Source organism: Oryctolagus cuniculus, chromosome 8 (assembly GCF_964237555.1).
Source record: "Oryctolagus cuniculus chromosome 8, mOryCun1.1, whole genome shotgun sequence".
Lineage (NCBI taxonomy): Eukaryota > Metazoa > Chordata > Mammalia > Lagomorpha > Leporidae > Oryctolagus > Oryctolagus cuniculus.
Window position 1 is genome coordinate 126,388,593 of NC_091439.1, and position 6,611 is coordinate 126,395,203.

Below are 6,611 nucleotides of genomic sequence, written 5' to 3' on the forward strand. Positions count from 1 at the left end.
CACTGTATAGAACTATAGTAATGATTTTGGAGAACTTATATGCAATTTCTAGTAGGGAATCAGCTCCAATAAAGAGGAATAGCAATAGAATAGTGGATGTCTATTCTCCACCGTTCTGATGCTGACTATGAGGTGCCACAGACCTGTGTACCTCTGTCATTCATATACACAATGTTCCTTTTACAAAAGATAGGTTTTTAAAATACTTTTATTTTATTTATTTGAAAAGCAAAGTTACAGTGAGAGAAGGAGAGGAAGAGAGAGAGGGAGAGAGAGAGAGGGAGAAAGAGAGATTTTCCATCCTCTGGGATTAATTAATAGATGTGATATCATTGTCTGTCTCTCTGCCTTTCAAATAGATTAAATAAATTTAAAAAAAAAAAGTTTTTCCCATTATAGTTTTAGTATTTCATATTTTTATCATAAAATTTTGAAAAATGTGTGTTGCAAATATTAATATATTGAGTTATGCATATATAAAATATTTTCTCAATAACAATTATGTTTCTAAGAGTAAGGAGACAAAAATTTGGCTCTACATATTTTGGTATGCTTGATGAAAAAATAGGCTAATTTGTGTTTCTCAAAATTTCAGATATATTTCAATTGTTTTTATTTTTTTACTTTGCCTTTGAATTGACTTCCCAAGGAAAATGAACGAAGATACAAGAACACAGACAAATACAAACATAGAAATGTGTTTGTGAAATACAAGGATTGACACAAGGCAGTAACTGGAAAGAGAACAAAACCATGTTCCAATCTTTATTCAACATTATTCCTATCACAAAAGCACTGAGCTTTCTTTTAAAAAATCCTTTATTGGCTCACTTTTATATATTTGAGAGAGAGAGAGGTAGAGAGAGAAAGAGTGAAAGCGAGAGAATGAGCTTCCATCTTCCATCTACTGGGTAACGCTCTACCCCCCTCCCCTTGCCAAAGGTCCTCAGTAACTGGCACTGAGCCAGGCCAAGGGCAGGAACCATTAATTCAACCTATGTCTCTCATGTGGGCAGCAAGGACTCAACTACTAACCCATCCCAGACCGTCCTGGGCTCACATAGGCAGAAAGCTACCATCAGGAGCCGGAGATGGACTCCAGCCTACGCACTCCAATATGGAATCTGAGCATCTCAAGTGCTAATTCAACAACCAGGCCAAAATTTCCCCCAGCTCTGAGCTTCACCTGGGGCTGCAGATCTCAGTGAGTGACATATAAGTCACCATCACTGATTTTCCTCTTCAAAGAGCCTGGTCTGGGCCAAAGGAGATGGGAATCCCGAATACTCATTTGAAGCAGAATAGCAAGTAGGATGACTAACTATATCGACTTGGAAATAGTGGGGATTCTTTCTCATTACAAACAGATTTGATTGATGAAATAAATCATTGCTTTGAACTTCATTTATCTACATAAAAATCGACCTACTTGTTTTCCTTTTCATAGGATTTTTGAATTTACATTGCTTTAGATGTTTGGCTTTGATATTGTAGAGACTCTGTTGATTCGAGTCAGTTAAATTAAAGCAGACTAAATAGGGAGACCTATCTGGTTATGGTTAAGTCTGTTAGAGTCATTACTTACTAATTTCTGAAATAATCTAAAAATCTAAATAATGTAACAGTGCTCCCCTAAGGGGCCAATGTGTTCTTTCACAAAATCCTTACCATATTTATGTAGATTTCCTTCCCAAAGCAAAAACTTTAATACTTTAAAATGATAATTCTGTGTAACAATTCTTTACTTCCCTGTAATTGATTAGTGTAGAGGTGATTTCCAGAGCTGCCAGTTAGAGCGGCTGGTGGTGAGGTCTGGAAAGAAGAGCACCCTTGGTCTGGCAGGATGGGGATGGGTGGGTAAGTGCAAGGTGGAAGGAGGGTTCTGCAGAGAATGCAATGCACATCCCGAACCACAGGACTGGTAGAAACAAAGACACAGAGTCAGGGTCTGAGCAGCTGATTCCAGTTTACTGTAGTTAAATGGAAACCAGGATGAACCGTATGCTCAGACAAAAAATTCAAGAAACTTTAAGGAAAAGCCCAAACAAGCAAAACATGTGATGGATGTTCTTATTACCTTATGTGAAGGACACAGTCATTTAATGACTGTCATGGGTGGAAAATCCCGGGGCACACACTGTCTATGGATAATGATACAGACAGAGGCTGTTCTGCAGGGTAGACTTTGACTCTTCCTGAGGAATTAAGGTGGATTTTCTGGAAAGCATTGCAACTCAAGAAAAAATTGCAGGAGTGAACAACTACTGAAATATATGGCTTTCATAATGCATATCTGTAAAATACATAAGAAACAATATTTGGAGATACTTTACACACCCGCCTGATTATCTTTCCCACACAGCACCATGGTGGCTTTTCTCCATCCATAGATAAAATCAATGTACTGGATCACTCTTGTATAAAGCCCTGAGTTATTTACTTGAATATCTACAAAATGGCCCGATGGGGGATTTGTAATGGCCAAATCTAGGTGTTATTTCTCCTTATGGTGTTGGCTAAAACATATGCACAGAAAAGATCTTCTCAAAATATTTAATCATTCAAATTGTCTCACACTGATTTTTCAAGCTCACCAAAACTAGCAATAGATGTACAGTCAACTCCCATAATCTAGGTGAGATACACTCTGCAAGCCCCAGGGATGCCAGAAACTGGATAGTGTCATACCCTACACATACCATGCATTTTTCCTGTGCTTACCCATAATAAACTAGAATTGTGCGATTTCCCACTTAATGATTTTGGACTGTGATCCATACAGGTAACTGAAATCAGAGAAAGTAAAGCCATGGATAAGAAGGGCTACTTGTGTGATGGCGGCAATGTGTTTTAACTATTTCCCATGCATCCAACTACTATTATCCTATCTGGGACCATAGTGTTATCACAGAGCTAGGTAACATGATGATCTATAATTTCCTTAATTTCGATGAAGGATCCAATATACATGGAGAGTTTTATGAAAATCCATGCACCCTAGGCTCCTTCCTACATGTAGCTGATGGGAAAAACAGCCTTTGTGGAGATATAAGTGTCCCTTAAGATACTTACTAAAAACAACATGTTCTATAAAAAAATGATGTCTCCATTGGCATTAAAATTGGCACCATGGACCAACTTGGGCTGTATTGATGCTTGGAATTTAATAAACCTGAGGATTCAATGTGAGACCACATTGTGTCATAGATTAGTCAGTTTGATGTTTTATAATAACTTTTCTTCCCTGATGTTCAAACAGAGCAGCTAACTAATGCATTCACTTCTAATGGTGCTGCTTGGAATGTTAATGGAAGTGTTTAACTGTTATAAGCTTAAACTCGAATTTTATTTTTATGACAGTATGTGTGTCAAGACAGTATTTGTATGTGTCTTAAACAAATCTGCAACTAAAAGGTGGGTGTTTAAATTTAACATAAGGAAGAACTGTGAAATTTTGGATCTAAAATATGTCTATTAAAAGATAATTGACTAAAAAGAAATTTAAATTTTTAGAGCACTTGCGAAGGCAATTATAATGTTCTCCAGAGGACAGATTATTATGCCTGATACTTTATTTTCAATTCAGTTCAAATAAGCTAAACAATTTGGTGAACTATTTTTCAAATAAGGTTTGAAGCAAAGTGGATAATAAATAAGTATGCATTACTCACTCTCTCTTAGGTACAGGTCAGTGTACTGGTGGATTCAGGCAGGGCAAACATTGCTAACACAGTTTCTTCTCTCAAGAATCTTATAAGCTGATGGGGATCTATAATATCACACCAAGCTATACTGACTTTACTTAAGTGATTTGAAATAGTAGATGATAATAAGAAGCATAAGTAGTTTGATGGGGACTTAATAAAGTGAGATATCAAATTTTAACCAATAAATCAGAAAAGACATTATGAAAAAGGAGGGATTTATGATGTGTATTAAGGATGGGTGGATTTGTGTAGACATAGGACTTGGTTGGAGGGGCATCCCAATACTAGGAAAGCATATGACCAAATAATTAATGTGGCACATTTTGGAGCATGTTCAGCGAACACCAAATGTTTGAAATTGCAAAGTGACTAATTGGAATTAATAAACACTAGGTAAATGAAAATAAACACCACCATATTAAAGAAGATTCAAAAGCAACAATAAATATTAGGTTTATTTTAAATGTCTACATTAAGTAGAAATATATAATAATTTTATTTCCTGAAATATTGTTATAAATATTATTCACTCTACTTTTGAAAATTTGATGGATTTACTAATACAGTCTAATTTACATTGCTAAACCAATGTTAAATTAAAAGTAGATCTCAAATACACAATTCAGTGCTTGTCAATTATAAACTCAGTAATCTTTTAATTAACTTGTGATTTAAAATATAAATCAAAAAACATTTACTGGTGGCCTTCCGTGTGCCAGACTGGAATAATTCATGGAGTGACACTGGCAACAAGAAGAAATCCTGCTACATTTTAGAAGCTTGCTAGAACAGCAGCTACAGTACTTGAGATCCCCCTTTCCAGTTTATGCATTTGCCTTTCTTTTATCTTAGGCTAAGATACCTGAAATTCAAAATTCAAATTCAAATAAAATTGGAGATGAAATAGGAGATATTGCAACTGACACCTCAGAAATACACATGATCATAAGAAACTACTATGAAAAAGTATATGCTAATATAGTAGAAAAATTTGAAGAAATGGATAAATTCCTGGAGTCGTATAACCCACCAAGATTAAATGAAGAAGATATAGGCAATCTGAGCAGACCCATAACAAGCAATGGGATTGAAGCAGTAATCAGAAGTCTTCCATCAAAGAAAAGTCCAAGACCTGATGTCTTTACTACTTAATTCTGCAAACAACAGAAGAGGAAGTAAATGCAATGCTCTTCAAACTATTCCAAAATATAGAGAAGGGTAGAATTCACCCAAACTCCTTTTATGAAACCAGCATTGCTTTGATACCAAAATGAAAGACATCACACAACACACACACACACACACACACACACAAAACTACAGATGAAATTCCCAAAGAACATAGATGCAAAGATTCTCAACAAAATACTAAAAAATTGAATCCAAAACCACATCAAAAGATCATACTTCACTATCAAGTGGGATTCATCCCAGAAATGCAAGGGTGGTTCAACATTCACAAATCAATAAACATCAAAAATCACATCTATAGAATGAAGAACAAAAACCGTATGGCCATCTCAATAGATACAGAGAAAGTAATTGCTAGGATTCAGCACCCTTTCATGATAAAAACCATCCACAAATTCTGTACAGAAGGAACATGCCTCAAAATTATAAAGGGTATATATCACAAACCAACAGCTAATATCATTATGAATGGGGAAAATTAAAGCATTTCCCTTCAGATCTGAAGCAAACAAGAATGTCCACTTTTGTCATTCTTATTCAATGTAGTACTGGAAGTTTTAGCAAGAGCAATTAGAGAGGAAAAAGAAATAAAGGGCATCAAACCTGGAAAAGAGGAAGCTAAATTACCCACATTTGCAGATGACTCGATGTTGTACATGGAAAAACTTAAAAACTCCACCAAAAGGCTGTTGGAATTGATAAACCAATTAGTAAAGTTGTAGGTTACAAAATAAATATACAATAAATAGTAGCTGTTTATATGCTAATGATCACAGAAAGAAAAATGAAGATAGAAGTCCCATTCACAATAGTGAAAAAATAAAATATTTAGAAATACATTTAATAAAAAAGTGAAAGATCTCAGGGCCAGCGCTGTGGCACAGTGTGTTAAAGCCCTGGCCTGGAGCGCCAGCATCCCATATAGGTGCTGGTTCAAGACCCGGCTGCTCCACTTCCAATCCAGCTCCCTGCTATGGCCTGGGAAAGCAGTGGAAGATGGACCAAATCTTTGTGCCCCTGCACCTGCGTGGGAGACCCAGAAGAAGCTCCTGGCTCCTGACGTGGGATCTGTACAGCTCCAGCCATTGCAGCCATCTGGGGAGTGAACCAGCGGATGGAAGACTTCTCTCTCTCTCTGCCTCTCTCTCTGTGTAACTCTGACTTTCAAATAAAAATCAATAAATCTTTAAAAAACGAAGTGAAAGATCTCTACAGTGAAAATTATCAAACATTGGTGAAAGAAATCATCAAGGACAAAAAATGGAAAGATAGTCCTTGCTTCAATATCTTAAAATGTCTATGCTCTCTAAAGCAATCTGTGTATTCAATGCAAACCCTAACAAAATACCAATGACATTCTTTAACAGGACTAAAAAAAGCGATCCTACAATTCATGTGGGATCACAAGACCCAGGCTAGCCAACACTATCCTGAACAAGAAAAACCAAGCTGGAGACATCACAATACTTGACTTCAAACAAACCACAAAGCTATAGAACTGAAATAGCACGATACTGGCATAAAAACCAATACATAGATCAATGGAAAAGAATAGAGAGCCCAGAAATTAATCCATGTATGTAGAGCCAACTGATGTTTGATAAAATGGCTCTGTCTCTTCAACAAATGCTGGCCAGGATGTGAAGAAAGGGGAACATTTACACATTATTGGTGGGAATGTAAATTAGCACAGTCACTGTGGAAAACAGTGTG